This window comes from Miniopterus schreibersii (genome assembly GCF_964146895.1).
Source record: "Miniopterus schreibersii genome assembly, chromosome: 1".
NCBI lineage: Eukaryota > Metazoa > Chordata > Mammalia > Chiroptera > Miniopteridae > Miniopterus > Miniopterus schreibersii.
In genome coordinates, this window is record NC_138101.1 from 51246635 (window position 1) to 51265996 (window position 19362).

Sequence of the window (19362 nt, forward strand, 5' to 3'; positions counted from 1 at the left end):
AGAATACCTGGTCACTAGGATTAATGAAGTCAGGAAATATAGAAGTGATTAGCATATTCTCACTGTGCAAAAAAACTTATTTTATTAGGATAGATGATGTTTGCCTTTTACGTAACATCTTTCCACTATTTTCATTAGAAATTCTTCACCGTAATGGGCACTTATTAATATAATCCTAATTTTTTAAAGGGGCTGTAAAGATTGGCAGGTGATCTTACCCTTATTTGTAAGGTAAGTTGGATGTATTAGTTGGTCCAGTTTGAGCATACTCTACTGCCCAGGAATTCTCCCGAAGTTTATAGAGCCTCAGGTCCTTACTAAGTGGATTGCAGGGTATCATGAACCACATCAAACTATAACAGATGTTGTATGTGTGGTCCTGTGTCCTCAAATTTCATCAGAAAGCTGAAGAATTCTGAGCCACCAAAAAGTTAAGAATGCCTTTTTGTTCCGTTTCACTGCTGAACAAGTCTGTGGGTCGGATACAATGGCATTTTCAGAACACGTGGAAATAACAACACCCATGTTTGTATTGCAGTACTGCTTCAGCCACATAGAGTGTTTAGTTACAGAATTTCTCCTACATTTTCCTGTAGTATTTTTAGAATTATTACAAATCTAGTGTAATCCCACTTCTGTTTTATATCACCCTCAGTAATTTACATTACAAATGATCTTGAGAGCCAGGGAATCTCAGTTGTAATATTTCCTTTTGGGTAAATATTTGCTCTGTTTCATTTCTTCATAGTATTTAAGTAATTCCAGGACAGTTGACACAGTTCATAGAGGAAAAATTTAATTTTAATATTAGTGTTGTTAAATTTCTAGCCCGTAGTAAATGAAAAATTTGTGAGTAAATGCTATTATGAAATATTGTTTCAGTTTATATGTCTGATACTAATTTGTTTAAAGCATAAATGATCATATTTGGCATTTAAAATAGCAAGAGAAGAATGTGGGGAAATGGCAAGCAAAACATTTCTGGGAGGAGACTTTTGCCTGAATTTATACTTTGTTGTCCTGAAGGCTTAACACTCTACTATTGCAACAGAATATACAGGGTGTCCCCCCAAAATGTATACACACTTTACAGCTGATAGCTCAATTTTGAAAATGAAATGTATTTTAATAAACACTGCCTTTATAATTGTTCAAAGTGTGTGTGTACATGTTTTTTGGACACTCTGTATGTGTCCAACAGTATTTTATTGTTCAATAGAAATCTCTTAGGAATGAAAATAAATGCTGTCTAACTATGATCTTTAAAATGATTGAGGGATTATAAACCAACACTGAATCAAAAAGTTCTTAACATTATTTTCTAAATATGCATGATCTAAGTAAGTGGTTCAGATATAAGCAGACAAGCAAGCATTAGCTGGAGAATTTGTTGAAATACACATGCCTGGGACCTCACCTCTTGAGAACTTTCACTCAGTTGTTCTGGAGTCCATGTTCTAGGTGATTTGACCACGTTTTGTCAAGGCTGATCTAGGTGCTAAGAGGTTTCATCGGAATAGCTATAATAATAATAATAATAATAATAATAATAACTTTAATATAAGAGGAGCCATGATTAATATGGAGAGGTGAGGGAGACATGGAAGTATTAGCAAAGGACATGGAATAATTTTGTGCCCCCAAATTCATTAAAATACTCCACTATTTCCAAAATTGAAAAAATTAGTGAGAGGAGTGGTGTTATTTTACATGTATGCAGATATCTTTATTGTCTAGCTTATAGATGACACCTGGAATCTCATATCTGTTTTCTGTATTCAGTCTGTTAGTGTTTTGGTTAAAGTCTATGAAGAAGATTTAGTCTTACACAGAAAATACCTTTTTCTTTTATATATGCCCAAACCCCCCCACAAGTCATAGTTTCTTAACAGTTGGTTATAATGTGGAATCTGAAATCATATCATTGAGCTTTTTTTTTTTTTTACTTTGATACATTAAAATCCATTGGTCTGTCTTGCACTTTCAGTGGATCTTTTACCGTGCATGATTTTGTGTCATTCAGAAAATACTGGTAACTAAGTTATGCAGATCTTCTAAAATCACATTTATTGCTGTCCTCATTGGAAAAGTCTTTAAGTATTGGGAAGCCTTCAAGCTCAGTGACAGATGTGAAGTGTTACCCAAAATGCTTGAAAGCTCAAAATTTGTTATTGACAGTAAATACTGTCAGTTGTTTTCCTTGAAGAAACAGACTCATTTTGTTCATTTTTGAGAAAATGACTGCCAAATACCCAAGTCAGGGCACCCACATTTTGTCAATTGTTCTTTCAAGGAAAAATGGTAGTCCATGAAAAAGCAGCCAGTGCAGCTTGCAGCTCAATTACACAAGAGCCTTTTTGCTAGATACCCATTGTAATTGTACTTCACTCTGCAGCAGCCGAGTGCTTCCTGTGTACTTCCATTCTGTCACAAAGAACATCAAAATGACCTGTACGCAGGGGTCAAGATTTAATAAAGTAGTAATTCCTACTGCTTGCTTCCTTAAGGGCTTTCGTAAAGGAAACTGGTGTGTGTGTGTTTTTCGTTTTTTATTGCTCATATGCGGTGAAGAAGAATGCAGTGACTACCAGTTCCATTTGCTGCCACTGCCTTGATTGGTGCTCAGGCGACAGCAGTTTCCCCACAATTGCTTTTGCACCATGAGTGCAAATGTCAGCATAGTGAAAAGACAAATAATGTCTTTGTGTTATTCTAAAAATAGTTTTGACCTCTGAGAAGGTCTTGGGGACTCTCAGGAGTCCACTAATCACACTTTGAGAACCAGGAGTAGAGATGCATTGGGCCTTCCCCCCCCTCCCCCCCCCAGCCGTCTAGTTTTATATTTTTTGTGCCAGACATCAACATGTCTGTTCCACGGCTTCTTAGTAATACAGTCTGGAGTATCTCCATGAGATGGGCAACACTGTCACAATTCTAGCTGGAGTGGGGAGTGCACAGCACAGGCATTCAGTTAAGAATGTCCAGCTCCTACGGGGTGCTGCGGTCCCCATGAGAGCTGAAGCACCACCTCCCTCCATCTCTACCCATACAAGTTTTTTCCCTGCTTAGCTTTAGGAACAGTTTACATTTAAATGCCTTCCCGTGCCCCCTTACTAGGACGCGATTTCGTTTGTTCTTATGTTTACTATATTGTTCGTTTTTCATCCTCAGTAATTTCGAAGATTTTGTCAATCCCTTAATTACTTCAAGAACCAAAATGAGTTTGTTTCCTTTGTAATCTGCATGTTGTCGTTCCACCCCCCCCCCCAAAGAGGGCGATTTGTAAATATTTGTCTCAATATAAAATGAAATCAAAACTGAAAGCGAGCAAAGCAAAACAAGTGTGCGTTAGTTGCACATTTCCTGACTGCAAACATTGCAGTGATCAAAAGTGGCGAACGTGGTTTGCTGCTGCGGTTGTATTCCTTGCTCGCTGCGGCCTCTCGGGGCTCAGTATTCCACAAATACTCCAGCCGGAGCTGGCGTTCTGCGCGGCCGGGTACCTTGTGTTCTGGCCGTGTGTTTGTACATTGTTAAAACCTGGCAAGAGCGCTCGCCCGGCGCCCGCAGGCGGGGCTCCCCGCGAACGTCCGCGCGGGGCTGCGTCGGCGCTCAGCCCGCGCCCCCGCCTGCCGCCGCGCAGCCCGGGGCTCGGAGTGGCCGAGCGCCGTGCCCATTTAAGGAGCAGGACCGTACCACCAGAACTTTCTTGACGGGGGGTGGGTTCAGGCGAACTCGGACAACTTGAAGTGAGCCGAAGGACCGTTTCCTTTCCCTCCCAACGCTAGCCCGAGTTCTAGCGCGGGTCGGTGGGAGCTGCGACCCGGTGGCCTTCGGGCGTCGGCCCCCTTCGTTTCCTTGCTCCGAAGCCCCCCTGCGGGATGCTGCTCGCTCCGAATTCGGACGTGGTGCTCCCCCGGCCCGGCCCGAGTGTGGTTGGTCTGCGGAGGCCTCAGTGCCCGGATGTCCATCAGGATTAGTGCGAGCCAATACGCTCGGAGCCGCAGGCTGTGCGAGGGCGCCGGGGCTCGGGCGCAGGTAGTCCCGCAGCCTGGGAGTCGCGCAGGGGAGCCGTCCCCGCCCGGCTCCGGCAGATGGTGAGCGCGGCGCTGGCAGCACGGCCGCGGCTGGAAGGCGCTGATGGACAGGAGACCCTGAGCTCCAGCGACTGAATTATGGCAGCCCAGTCCAGGTAAGCCGGGCGCGGGGAGAAACTTTTACAGTAGGTTGGTGGCCAGGGGAACTGAAGGTTGCGGGGGAAGGGTTGGGTGCCGCGGAGGAGACGGGCAGGAAGCAGCTTTGTCATCGCTTTCTCGTCGTTCCCGATGCGGGGGGTGGGGGGTGGGTCGTTATTTACTGTCAGATAAAAAACGGTTTGGAGAACATAGTAGACAGTTCCCGTAGAGGGAGGAGACCACAGCGACTGGGTTCAAGTCAGGATAAAAGTTAAATTTCCCCCCTCTTCCGAAAGCAATCGCTAATTTCAGAGAAATCAAGTTGATTGAACTTGTCTGCCTTTGCCCAAATGTTCATTTAGTTTCTTTGTGCGTCTCCCTTTGGTTCTCTTGATTTTTTTTTTTCTTTTCTTCTCTTTAGTGTCGGGAGCAGAGTTTTATAAACCAATTAATGTAAAACAGTTCACCTTGGAGCGGGGGGGGGGGGGTTGAGAATTTGCCTGGTGAGTGATTGTAAATGTTCCTGCTGAAATGTACGATTCCACCTAAAACGCCCCAGCGCGAATGTGCTGAGCAGGCGGAGCGCGGGGCGCACCGGCCCCGCAGAGGGTAACGAGCTGCAGGGGTGTCGGGGAGACGCTGCTGCTACTGTAACAGCCCAGGCTCCGGCTTTCGTGGTTTCTTATTTTGTAATATGAGCGTGAAAGACGGATGATGACAAGGCATTAGTGATTATTATGAGGTTCGGGCTGTCGTGTGATTTCATTTTAGTTGTGACAGCCATTGGCTCTAGGGGAAACTTAGGAGTTAGGTGCACATTCTTTTTTTTTTTTTTTTTAACTGTTTTACTAGAAAGCAGTTTAGTGTCACAGATGTAAAATATTAGGAGGGCTCTTCAGGGTTGATACTTATGGTATAGTGATTTGGGGCTATCTTAGAAGGCTAACCAATCGCATTTCACTTCTGAAGGCACCCAGATAGATCGCTGAGAAAAAAAAAATAGAGGTTTTGATGTTGAAGTTTGGGCTACGTGAGTCTTTGAAAAATTTCCCTGGTTAGGTAGACCTTTCTAGGAAGAAAACGAACTTGTCTACATCGAGCACCTCCTAGGTGCTACCCAGTTGGTGTATTGAATCCTTTCAACTCACTGTTTTAATCCCTGCCCCCATTTCCTTGATTGTCCTTAGGAAAGGGGTTCTCAACTTGGGGCCAAGTTGTAGAAAAACTTGGATGAGAAACCAAAGTTGCCTCTTTGTTTTTGCTGACCTCTACTGAAATTTAACTGCCAGAGGGGTCTGTGGCATAAAACCTTAGGTCTAGATATCTTGATCTGAGAAGTTCATTAAGTTCTATCCAGTAGAGCTGGGATTTGAACTCAGGTGTGAGTGATTTCAATGCCTGAGCCCTTAAACTAATTAGGAATAAATGGATTTAATAGCTACGTTGGACACTGTTGTGTGCCAGGCACGTCGACTTTAATTGGATTACCGCTGACTCTCCTCAGTCACTTCAGTAGGCAAGTGATTTTATTTTCACAAGAGGTTAGTTGAGGAAACTGAGGCCCAGCCAGCCTGTTTCTTGCCTGAGGTCACACAGGTAAGAGTTTCCTTCCTTTCAGGCTGCCTCAAATGCTGAGGTGAGGTGTTACAAGGGAGCTGCATAGCCTCAGTTTAAGTGTACAAAAAGCAATTTCTGCTAAAAGTGCTTTGCTCCAAGATGTAATAATCTGAGTTATTAGTGTGGTGGTTCAACTTGTCAGCAGTTGAAATAGGAGAACTGTACATATTTCATTCTACCTGGCCTTCGGACATGCCCTTGAACTAGGAACAAAGCCATAAGGCCTATGTTGCGTGTTTTCTTAGCCTGCATAGTGGGAGTATCTCTCACAAATTGTAAATGTCCATTTTCTTCAGTTACATCTGGAATGTGGTCCAAGCTCATTTAGACACGGTGCTTTGTGGAAGAGTGGGTAACCTTTAAGATCCAAAGAGGGACTGTGTGGAGAAGGTTGCAGATATTTGCGGATTGCAGGGAAACCTCAAAGCTGAGCCAAGTTGCCCTGAGTAGTCCTGAGTGAAACTGAACCGTCATCTATGATATATAATCTGGGGTAGGAAAATCTTGCCCATGTGCCACACACAGTATCTGCTTGCTCTTGAAACAAGTAATTTAGATGGCTGCACTCATTGGACCTAACAATTCATAGCTCAGTTTGTTCTAATCACAGTAGTTTCATTGTGTGGTGTTTAAATTTGATTTTTTTTCCTTCCTTCCTTCCTTCCTTCCTTCCTTCCTTCCTTCCTTCCTTCCTTCCTTCCTTCCTTCCTCCTTCCTTCCCTCCTTCCTTCCCCCCCTTCCTTCCCCACCTTCCTTCCCCCCCCTTTTAGTGGAAGAGGTAGGTGGGAATTTAGACAAAACTGAATTTTGTAGGACTGATAGTGAATACATGAGCTTACCATGACACTTTCCTCTCATTATTTGGCATTGCTGTAAGGTAATATTTTTGGTTTTTACTGATGGGTGATATATGACTAATTTTTCATGTGCTTAGGCTAGATAGTATATTCCTTTTCAATAGTCAGCTCCTTAAGGCAAAAATATCTCATGTTTTTTAGTATCCCTGCATAAGCTAGGAGTACTTTGAATAAGGGAAGGACCTACCTAAGTATTTCTTGGCTTGTGAGTTTTTATAAATTGTATATTCCTCTTCCTTATTTTAAAACCTGAAAGTAGGAAATTATTTTGTTTTGCTTTGTTGACATCTTCTCTAGAAAAGGAAGACATTTATTGTAGGAGGTGACTTGCCTACGTTTTAAGAATTAGGGTCAATACTTTGAAAACATTGAATATTTGGTTTGAGATATCAGAGTTGTGGAGAAAGGCAATTACTTAGAAATGGAATATTAGTTACAGCAGGAGTGTGCTGTGCCTCAGCTCTCAGATTAGTGTGTGCTTTTTCTCTTGAATTTATAAGCAGGACAGATACATTGATTATACTTCCTTATGGGAACTGTAACAAACTTACTTTCCCTAATATGAAATAGTTACAGATTCTGGCTTGTGTTTCCAAATCCTGATTTAAAGCACATAGAGACTATATTTTTATAGAAGTATACAACCTGGCATGCCCTCTTTTGAGAACTAGTAAGCCTATGATAGGTAGGGATGGGCATGGAATTCCAACAGTTTGCTGATCTGTCTTTTTCTCTGAGGGTTAGCTTGCTTTATATATAGGAGTATGTCGATGGATAAAATAGGAGGGCTTTGTGTGGTTCCCCATCTCCGCTCACCCCCACATCGAAGCAACTCCTGAATTCTAGGAAGGAATATATACATACCTTCAACTACCATCAGGGATTAACTGGTTTTAAAATACACCCTGTGCTACCTGAGAAGCTCTAGCCCACCCCCACCTGGGGGGGGCGGGTGTGTAGGGGTGGGAGTGGGGGAGTTGAACTGCCTCTCTAGGAGAGTAGCATCTGGTGACTGAGAACATCTCTAAAGAAAGCAGTTTCACACAGACAGCAAAAGGAAATTAGGTTGCCCCAGCCGGGTGGCTCGGTTGGGGCATTGCCTTGTACACCAAAAAGGTTGTGGGTTTGATTCCCAGTCAGGGCACATATCTAGGTTTGATCCCTGGTTGGGGAACCTTCAGGAGGCAACTGATCGATGTTTCTCTCTCTCTTTCTCCCCCTTCCCTCTGTCTCTCTCAAATCAATAAACATATTCTCAAGTGAGGATTATAAAAAGAAAATTAGGTTTATCAACTCTCCCACAGGTTTTTTGTTTGTTTGGATTTGACTACTTAATGAAGTTTTTTTAAAAAAAAAGAAATCAAAATCCAATTGTTCCTAAGATGATTATGAAGCCAGTTATTGGTGGCTCCCTTTGACTTTGGTGAGAGAAATTTTTCCATTGCGGAAAAGGCAATGCTGTTAAACTGGTACAGAACCAGTTTTGCTCCGCTCTCTGCCCCCACCCCTGATTTGTGAACTACTGATACCTTGGAAGAGAATTCCTGAAACCAAAGAAACTCTGAATAAATATGAGCAGCTATCAAAGACTATTGCTATGGTATTTTGGAAAGTACAGTTTGAGGAAGTGATTTCAAGAGGGAAATAATTTATGCACTATTCTGACTCAGTGAATGTCTTCATTTCCCCCCCCCCCACGATACCATTGTAAACAGTGTCCTTGACAGAAGAGAAACACAGACAGGCCTCTTAAATGATTTCCTTTTCGTTCATCCTGAGAGCTCTGCCGAGCTTCCTGACTCACGGAGCTCCTTCCATGATGAACGGGAAGAAGGACTGAGTCATTTTTTTCAGTCGTCTGGTTTATGGGGATGCTCTTTGGCAAAATTAACTAAGTGATCCCTTGAGAGATTTAGGGGATTTCTTACTAGACCATGAAAAGGTATTCAACAGCTGGTTCTGTGTTCTTTCTTTTTAAGATAGTTTATTGATTTTTAGAGATAGAGGAAGGGAGGAAGGGAGGGAGAGAAACATTGATGTGAGTGCAACATCGATCCATTGGCTGTCTCCTGCACACACCCTCGTGGGGATCGGCCTGAAGACCGGGAATCAAACTGCGACCTTTCAGTGCACAGGACAACGCCCAGCTGAGCCACACAGGCCAGGGCTGGTTCTATATTCTTTTCCAAATGGAACTTGGTGAATGCTGTATTTAAACAATTTGAGTGTCAAATATACTTGGTAATGAAAAAAGCCTCTTAATCATGGATAAGAGAAATCTATTCACTACTATCATTTATTTGTTGTGGGCGTCCAAATCTATGTATTACCCAGTAGTAAAATGGAGCACTTAGAAAGCTTCACTACTGCTTTGAGGTATAGAACAAAACTTAATTGCTTCTAAATATATAAACTTAGTTTTCTAAGTTCAGCAAATTTTTCCATTTTGTTTGTTTTCCAAGATTGGCAAATACATTTAATTCCAAAATCTCCTTTCTTCTAAAAAGGAAAGTCCTGCGTGTGAGAGAGGACTGCAGGCAACTGTGTATTCTGATTTTCTCTTTGTCCTACTTGGAAATATGGTCTGCACCTTTAGGACAGAATTTCTTGGCTCAGAATTATAAACATAGCAAGCTTGGGTATCAGTCTCTTTGTTGTGGTTCAGTTACATTTTATTGATAGAGGGTGTGTGCATAACTTATACAGTTAAAATGATTACCTATGTGAAAAAAGATGGGACTATAAACTTGTGCTATTTTACCTCTGCTTCAGGGTGTTATGAATATAGCATATTCATTTGCTCAAAATAGTACAGTAAGTAGAATGCACAACGTCTTGCACGAATATATCCGATGGGATTAAGCTTTAGACCTCAGTGGGAAAAGTAAGATTGATACCTTTTGGTGGTAATGCCCTGGAGACTCAGGAGTAAAAATTAACTTTAAAACTATCCAGGTGCTGACTTCTTGTGTCTTGGCGGTGACTGGCGTTGAGAATCCTTCCTGTGTGCCAACTTTTTCCTTTTTGTATCTATCCGCAGTGAGTTAAAGCTTAACCAACCTGACGGCCACACAGCCAACAGACTCAATATCCTGAAAGTCTTTTTCTCTGGTGTATGTCTTGTTGTTTATTGGCTTTGTTTTTTATTTAACCAGATTGAACTCCTATCAGATTCTTAAGGCTGTTCCTCAAAGCAGTAATTGGGTGTCAGACTTAACATATTAAGAAGAAATCCCAAGTGCAGTCTTGTGAAAGGGAACTGATACAAACAGAAAGGGGAAAGTATGTTGTATTTCTATTGACATCTAAATTGTCTTTATTTTGGTATTAGGTCTTACATTTCCCAAGTTTGGCCACATTCTGAAAGCACCGAGAATTGTTCTTCCTGCCTATTGGCTCCTGATCATGACCACTTGGAGATCTGTAGGCCACCTGACCCTTTGGGTAGGCCGGGGAGAGCTAAGGATGTTCTTGAGTCACTAGCTTACCTTTACACTTTATCCAAAAGGATATTGCCTTTCTTTTCAGTATTGCTTACTGCTGGATGGGCAGTTAAACAAAAGTAAAAGAATATTTTAGGAGCAGTGTGGTCATATTAAGTTCAGGGTTTCAAAGTTGGTTAGACTTAAGAATCATCATGAGTGCTTGTTTACATAGTCTGGTCTCCACCCCCCCCCCTCCCAAGATTCTGATGGGCAGGTCCAGGGTGGAGCTTGGGTGGAGCCCTGCTGGCTCTGAGGCCGGAGGCCTATGCACCACACTTTGAAATGCGGTGTGTTTGAGGGAGAGACATAAACTACAGTATATATTGTGCAGTGCAATTACATTTTATTTAACATATACTCATATATGTACAACATGTTTTTCCCCCCTCTGTTGATATAGACATGAGGTTGATGGAGAAGGTAGATACCTACTTACATTTATGTGTCTGTTACAAACTGTATTTGTTGAAATGACCAAGTGCACCTATATTTAAAAAATAAAAAAAAATAAAGGTACCAAGAAATAATGCCCCGTGTTTAATCATGCAGCACTTTCCCATGACCTGTTTCTTCTCAAGGGCCTGGATATTTAATTTACCCTTTCCTATCCACTCTGGGCTCCCTCCCAAAACAACTCACTCTCTACTCGCCTTCCCTCCCCCAGTTCATCAGGTGGCGGTTGGTTTTCTTCCCAGGGAAAAGTTGTTACTGTGAATTGGTCAATTATATCTAAACTTTATGAAGCTGAAATGAAAGTTTGATGTTTCATTTGTTGTGTTTTTTTTTAAACAAAAGTACTGTTGTTGAACAAGTAATATTCAACAAAACATTTTAAATGGGACTCCTACTGGGAAGTAAATGTTAAAATTATAGCAGATGTCGGTTCCTGCAACAAATTCAGGAAACACTTTCTGGTATGTGGGTGTTGTAACTTCAGTTCTTGGAACTTTCCTTCAGGAAACTGTCCTGTCAAAAGCAGAGCAGTCGAAAAAAATATGAAGCACAATTCACAAACTATGTTGTGCAGTGTAATTAAATTTTGATTTGGTGCATATGTTTTTTGTGGTTGTGACAGAGCTGAGACCGTCACGTGACCGTTATCCTGGATAATGTGCATCTGGATAACTTGTTAAATTGCTTCTTTCCCCTCCCCCTCAGGCTCTGCTTCAGAAATACAGGTGTATCTGATTTACTCTAGATTGTGGGTTTATGGAAAGTGGTATAAGATTAACCAGTTCCCATTGTTTTGTACAGAGTATGAAACCTGTTTTCTACCCAGCTTTGCAGAAATAACATGATAACAGCAAGCACAACAATAGCCATCCGGTGTGAATGAATCAAAATTACACCTATTTTTTGGTCAGATTGGCAAAAAATATTATATATTTTTTGGTGTGCTGCAGAATTTTAGTAATTAGTTTCCGTGTGCTATGAGATGGGAAAGGTAAAACTCTGATTTAAAGGAAAACAGAACCTCTTAATTAATATGCTATGTTTAAAATAGTTTTAAAAATTCATTAAAAAGGGATATTCATTGGTACAAAGTTCTGGCCAGTAACACAAAGGTAAAGCTGTCATTTTATTTATTTATCTTTTCCAGTAACCTTGATCTAGCAGTTACACTTTTAGGAATTAGGTTTTTCTGTGTTTCTTTTACAGCCCCTTCCCCCCTCAGTCCCCTTTTAGAGTTAGACCATACTTGTGCTAACTCTCCACTTAAAAAAGCTGTGTAAATATAAACTTGTACCACATGGAAAAAATTAGGCAGCAGCATTTCCTAACATTAGCATAGTGAGAAAAATAAAAGCCAGTATGTTGCATTTGTTTCAAAACGAAGTTCTGCTACCTGAAAATGTGGGAAAGAATAATGAGATTAGTGTTGTCTGCTTTGTCACATCACTGGGTTTTTTTGAGAAATTCAGAGTAAACCAATTAAAACTTAGTTTTTGTTTTTAAATGGGATTGTGCCCAGAAGACAAAGAAGCCCTAGGTTAAAAGGTTTAAAAGATTGAATTTGATCATCACATCATTTTGCCACTAGTGTTGATAGAGTAGGGTTTTTGTTTTAAATAGGCCCTCACTATGGGCCTATTCTTACAAACAGACATCTTCATCTTTTTCTTATTTTAGCAATAATGTTTTTCTACAGATAAAGTGAAAGTCATTAGGTTTACTTACTGCGGAGTTTAATTTGTAGGTTTAAAAAAAAATCATGACAGTTCTCATGATAAGCCTAGAATAAAACTTGGTTCCTTCCTGAGATACCCATATTCTGTGGTGACACCCCTAGAGTATGGTATTATCCATTATTTTAAGAGTGAAGTGGAAGCTACACTCCAACTTGGTCTTTTTGGTAGCTTGGTAAATGACCTTCCCTTTTTTTGGTTGAGGGACTAGAGTAGTTAGCTTTACTATCACCTAGATCTTTTATCTTCTGTTATTTCTTATTTTATGAATGTTTCTTCCCAGCCCAAGTTGTTTTTCTTTTCTTTTTTTCTTTGACAACTTTGAAGTGTATTTTACGTGTCATAAAAGTCACCCATTTCAAATGTACAATTCAGTGATTTTTATTTACTTTATTGAGTGATTCAACCATCGCCATAAATAAGTTTTAGAACATTTTGTCCCACCATTAAGATCCCTCATGCCCATTTTTAAGTAATCCCTGTTCCCAGCCCTATGCAACCACTAATCTACTTTCTGTGTGTAAATTTGCCTTTTGTGGGCACTTCACGTACATGGAATCTTGTGGTTTCTTGCATAATTTTTGAGGTTCACCTATGGCATAGCATGTGCCAGTAGCTCTGTCCTTTCCATTGCTGGATAGTATTTCGTTGTCTAGCTGTGACAGACTGGTTGTTTCCAGTGGGTTTGGTGGGGTGAGGGCATTATGAATAATGGTACTATGAACATGTAAGTCTTCATGTAGACATATGTTTTTCCTTTTTCTTGGTTAGGTGCCCTAGGAGTGGAATTGTTGGATTCTGTGATAGTTTTATGCTTAACTTTTGAGAAATCACCAAACTGTTTTCCAAACTATATGCCCACTGTAGCCCATGTTTAAACTGACCTGATTTAGTCAGCTTCTTGTAAGTTACTTATGTCTTCATACTCAGCTGGGCTGTGAAAGTAATAGTTCTGAGGTCTGATCAATTTTTCATTTGATTATTAAAAATTAAAAAATAATGTGAGCCCCGGCCAGGTGGCTCAGTTGGTTGGAGCATCATCCTGTACACCAAAAGGTTTCGAGGCAACCCATTGATGTTTCTCTCTCTCTCTCTCTCTCTCTCTGTCTCTCTCAAATCAAACATATCCACAGGCGAGGATTAAAAAAATAATAATAATATGATGTTTTAAATTTTTTCCTCACTCACCTGAGGATATTTTTCCAGTTGCTTTTCAGAGAGAGTGGAAGGGGGAGAGAGAAAAATCGATGGTAGAGAGACACATCTACTGGTTGCCTCCCGCATGCGCCCCGACCAGGGCCGGGGATGGAGCCTGCAACTGAGGTATTGTGCCCTTAGCCAGAATCTCAGGCCAATGCTCTAGCACTGAGCCATTCTGGCTAGGGCTTGATGTTTTAAATATATGTGACTTAAAAACACAACTCTCTTTTCTCATAAAATACCTTTTATAGTATTTCTTAAGTTGATTGGGCTTTTTTGTGCAGAAACTTCTATCAAGGAATGTTTGAAGAAAACCAAATTAAAATTTAAAGTATCGATGCATGCTGTTGTCAAAATAGCAAACAAAAGTCCCAATTTATAATTCATAAACCCCTCAAATAGCAGACATATTAGTAAACATAGATCCTTTACTTCGTAACTGTTAAATGGTCTAGAAGTTATTTCAGTGTGCTTTTTAATAAAAACATTTAGGCCAAAACTACTGTTCTCATTCACTACAGCCTTATATGCAAAGATATGTTATCTAAGTGAAGCTTATGGAAATTATCATTAAAACTTGGGTCCTACCACGGGAAGGCGGTGACCATGTGCCCCCAATTGGTGGTATGCTCCAAACTTAAGGAAAAGATAGATCTATTTTATGAACAGAATTGTCTTATGAAGTGCTTTGAAATGATCTTTGGGTGCGTGTGTAATGGTAGTGAAAGCGAAGTACCTTTTCAGCACTCTGTTGCTATTTGCAGAAAAGCTTTGAGGCCTGGGTTGTCTCATCCCCGCTGCCCGGTGTGCTTCAGCTTTGGGGCCTCAGTGCACTATGGCATGTTATTGGAGTTCCCTGCTTCTGGGTATTACTTTACCTGCTTAAAGACTGTATCAGTATTAATGGATTTGTGACAATGGCAGATTCACATGCATGAACAGTGCATTTAATTTTAGTTACTGAAGAATGCCGCAGTGCTCGCGAGGAGCTAGCCACGCAGGGCGCGCAGGTTTCTCAGTCAGTTACGATAGTCCAGTGTCTTCCTCCCCACAAGGCGCGGAGCTCATGGTCTGGTGGGGGAGGCAGGCAAACAAGCTGTCAGCTGAACAGCTGAAACTTGCCCTAAGTGCTGTGAGAGAGAATGTGCGGTGTGAGGAGCTTGGTCTCACGTGGGCCATGAGGACCCCTGCGGAAGCTGACCTGAGCTGGACAGAAAGCAAGTCATGACGTGTTAGAGTTAGTTCTTTCAGGATGTGCATGCAAGTAAGTGATGATGGTGGGAAGGGTGACATTTTTAAACAGGGCAAATAGGTTTTTGGAGATAACCATCATGTGACAGTTTTTCAAAATAAAAAATTTAATTGGTTTTGTGGATTAATTCTACCGAAGCTCAGCTCTTTTGTTTTTTATTTTAATGAAGGAAAAATGAGTTCCATAACAGTATAACTTGAACTTTTAAAATAGAGACTATATTTTCTTTTTTCTGTTGCAGTTTACATTCAATATTATTTTGTATTATTTCAGGTGTACAGCATAGTGGTTAGACAGTCATGAGACTCTAGAAGTTAGCCTTAATTGGTGCATAACTGTAAACAGGCGAGTGCAAAGGGAATTGGAGGGGACATTTTTCGCAGTGTGGAAGCCGTCAGGTAAAGGATGCGATAGGGTTAGAGACAGTCGGGCTCGGTGGGCACAGCACACGGAAGTGAGTGCAGGTTAGACCGTAAGGAGGGTATTTAGTAAAGCACCCTTTCCTACATGTGAAAGACTGTTTTTGGGAAGTGGGGTGAAAGGTGGCCTCCATCTCTGCCAAAAACATCTTGAAGAAATAATTTATATATGTTAGAGTTAAACAAAGCCCAGGAGTGAACTTATCCCTGAGGATAATTAAACATGAAATCACAGTAGAAGGTTGTGTTCTTTTAGTATTTTTAGAAATAGAGAATAGATAATCTTCTACCTTGGATATTTCAGGAAGTAGCAGGTGGTTTAAGGACCTTTTTCTCAAGGGAGCCTGTGGCTTCTTGAAAAAAAATTGTGATCACAACAAACTAGTACTACAGGAACTGAAAGTTCTCATCTCTGCACGCATCGGGGCATATTTGATTACAGTGCTTCAAGGACTGTTCATTATCACCTCATCTCTTTAGTACCTGTTTACAGTTATTTTCAAATAAGTGTATTTGTTATAAACCTTTTGTGACATAATATATGATAATTTTTATGACTGCATTGTGAACATATAAAAGAAAGCACATTTATTTTCAGAGTACAGAGTTACGTGTGCATTTTTGTTAGATCTGTCTTACATTATTTCTGTGTTTGTCCATTCTGTCATGTACTGAGAGGTGAGTAAGTGCCTCACACAAATAAGTTTCTATTTCTTCTAGTATCTTAAGATTTTGCTTTATGAATGTTGATGCAGTGTGGTTATGCATAAATACTCATAATTATGTCTTTACTTTAAAATTGCCTCCCCCGAAGTAATTAGTTTATTATGGATTGTTCCAGAAGGTTTTTTTGAGTATTGGTGAAAAAAGATAAATCTTTAAAAATTTTATCCATGTGGATTTTTTTGGTTTTGTTTTGTTTTTTAAGGGAAGGGAAGGTTTCCAGAACTCTCCCTCTCCCTCGAAACTAGCCATTTCTGTTCTCTGTGTTCAGTCAAGAGCCATCACGGTACCTTTATAAATGTGCTCTAATAAGTGACAGAGCTACTTTCCCTTCTTTACTCTTTGTGCTTTTAGATTCACGGATATTTTCTCAGGTATATATTTTCAAGATCAACTTGAGTATTTTGTTAAAAGCTGGTGGCGTTTTAATAGGATGACTTCCTAACTTACAAACCTCATCCTGTTTTTCAGAAGTGTGAAAGTTTTGAACAGGATTACTGTGTTCTTTGTAGAATTTCATGGAATGGAAAACATAAGTTAGAGTGCCAGGGACTCCTGAATCACTAGCCAGACACCACTCGTCTATCTTGGAGACATTTGGGAAATCCTGTTTGCCTCAGTTTCTCCAGAATGAAGTGAAAATGTACATTTGCTCTCGTCATAAGTGAATATTATTACTATAACTCTCTAAGAGTGGAATCCTATTTCTGTAGGTGATTTACATCTGGCTTTAGGCAGAAGGAGCACTTTGCAGTCTTTGTATTGCTGTGGATAGTATCTCACTTTCTAGGAGACTGTTTCTTCATTCACTTTTTCTTGATCAATGGATATAATTTAGTCTCTTTAAAACCTTTTTGTAGTTCAGTAAAATGAAAGCAACAGCATATTAATGCTAATTGTAATTAAAAATGAAAGTGAACTGTCTTCGTTAATCTCAACAACTTGACCAAACATTTTCTTTTTGTTGCTTTTCAGCTTTTTCTTTACACATTAAATATTTTCACATAATTGAATCATTCTTTGTATATGTTTGGTAAGTGATTGAGTCAGTGGATAGGGGGAAAGATGAGGTCAGATTACTTTAGGCTGTTGTGACCTTTGAGATTGTCACTATGTTTTAAATCTGAAGAGGAAAAGACATTCAGATCTTTTATGCTTAAAAATGCAATGCTAAGAATACATTTTTAAAAGTGAAAAGTAGCCCAATAATATTGATTAGTCAAGGTGTTATTTTATACATTGTGCTAGGAGCCATGATATGGTCTGTGTGTGATACCGGTTAAGGAAACTACAGGCGCATCCTATTTATGAGCTTCATTCACTCATATTTACTTATAAAACTGCCATAGTTGAAGAACTAGTATAGCCTACAAGCTCCTAATAATTGAAGACCCCTAGGATTTTTTCTTTTTTGTTCACACATGCAGGTATATGTACATGCATGCCCACACAGAACCCAAACATTGCCTCAGTAGGACTAGTTGGAATCATACGTGCAGACTGAAATCATTATCTTTAACTGTGCTTTTAACTATTAGTTTAAAATTAGCTTGTGAGAAATTGCATCCTCTGTTTTTGTTTTTGCTATCAGTCTTATTTAAAAAATGACAAGGAAGTGACTTTTTTCTTTTTTTTTTGGCAGTTGTCTTTAACTTTGTAAATTTTAATCTAATTTATGTTAGTTTAAGTGATCAGGAATGGAAAATTCAGCCACTTTCATATTTATAGGATTCCTTTAAAAATTGTGCCCAAACTGTAGGACAGCAAGAGCCCCTGAATTTATTCATATATTTGAGGGAAACATTTCTGATTTAAGTAAAAAATGCTTTTTTCACTATACTTTCATAGTTGTACTGGTAAGAGTGGGTGGCTGTTTCAGTAGGTGCTCCTTGGTTTACTAATGGATGGAGAAGATGGAGCATGAGCGTGTGTTGTGATGTCTGTCTTTCAGTTGAACTGTGACTGTGAAGCGGGAAAGGGGAAGGAGAGCAGGGAAACATGGTATGTGTAAAATTCCTCTCAGGGTGAAGAATCGTGCAGAAGAAAGGTGAAGTCTGTGTTTCCTAATGCCCAGCACTGGGAAGTGCCTTCTCCCCTCCACTTGGCCACCACAGGAGAAATTAGAAATGATGTAGCTATTTGAAGTTGTGGAGTATTTGTAACTCAGGGAACTCCTGTAATACTTGGAAAGGAAGCTATATGTGGGTGGAACCTTCCTGGATAAACCACCTTCAGGATGCTGCTTCCTTATGAGAAACTCATTTTGGAATGAAACAGACATCCTTCTGCCTCTTCCTTTTTAGTATGAAATGCAAACGCCCCTTTGCCTCTGGTGCAAGACACCACGCTTTTTCTACCATCCTTGGATTCGCCTTTCTTCTGCTGGTCTCTTACCCTTTTCATGTGCTGTTAGCTCTAGGGACCATTGTACTGTGTTTAGTACTGAATTATCTTTCTCCTGGGGGAGGAGACGGGTGGGAGAAGCATAGAAAGAATGGGGAGGTGGGTGGGAACCAATACCAGAGTTGCTTTCCCCAGCCCTTGGACTCCAGCCGTATACATTTATTAAAAGCTCACAGCTATTGAATACTTACTATGTGCCAGGCACTGGGCCAAGCGCTGTGTATGCATTAGTTAATTTAATTTTTCCCACTGTCCTAAGCCTTTGGTACTATTATCTCCATTTTAGAAAAGAGGAAACCAGAGCTTAGAGAGTTTGTGACTTACCCTGTCGGCAGTAGCTGGTAGTGACAGTCCCGAATGTGCCTGTCACAAATGTAGCTATTAGGAAAGATTTCCCATGTCTTGTTTTCAACCTGTTCCATTGTGATGTCCGCTGTCTGAGTAGAAAAGTGACACAGGGACTTGGGGAATATTTCTCATGCTCTACAGCAGTGGTTCTCAACACGGGGGGAGGATTTTACCACCACCACACCCCACCTATGAGGATATTTAGCATTGTCTAAAAACATAGTTGATTGTCACAGTTGGCGGGGGAGGGTGTGCTACCGTCATCTAAGATAGAAAGAAGCCAGGGATCCTGCTAAACATCCTACAATGCACAGGACAGCCTCCATCACAAAGAATTATTGGGCTCAATGTGTCAGCAGTGCCATGGTTGAGAACCTCTGCTCTGCAGGTTCCCCTAGTTCATAGGTGTGGGGATGTTTGTGTTTCCGAGGACACCTGTACATTGTAATCAGACCGAAGCTCAGTCAGGGCTGGCCCCAGGTTTAGTTATTTATCTTGTTTGTTTGGGACAGAATGTGTGCAAAAACAGTGCTGGGTACCTGTGTGGTTACACAGCCCTATAGAAAACCAAGAGTGGCAAAACTTTTCTTAAAAGCTAGGAAAATGGAAGAAGCGCTCTGTGGTAGTGAGGAAAGGATTTGTTGAAATAGAAGGAATCTGGGGTTGGCAGAGGCTTGGATGGATACAGGCTGCGAAT

At 40.6% G+C, this 19362-nt stretch overlaps 1 protein-coding gene across 4 annotated transcripts in view; it reads left to right on the forward strand.

Annotated features, from left to right (window-relative positions):
• AFF1 (ALF transcription elongation factor 1) overlaps nt 1–19362 on the forward strand; it is a 182639-nt gene that overhangs the window by 51297 nt on the left and 111980 nt on the right. Inside the window, exon 1 of one of the 4 annotated variants that reach the window (XR_014000044.1) lies at nt 3722–4192. The exons of the other annotated variants lie outside the window; for them this stretch is intronic. The gene's annotated coding sequence lies outside the window, so the exon portion shown is untranslated. Of the gene's footprint in view, nt 1–3721; nt 4193–19362 lie in introns of those variants that run through there. 4 annotated transcript variants of the gene reach the window in all.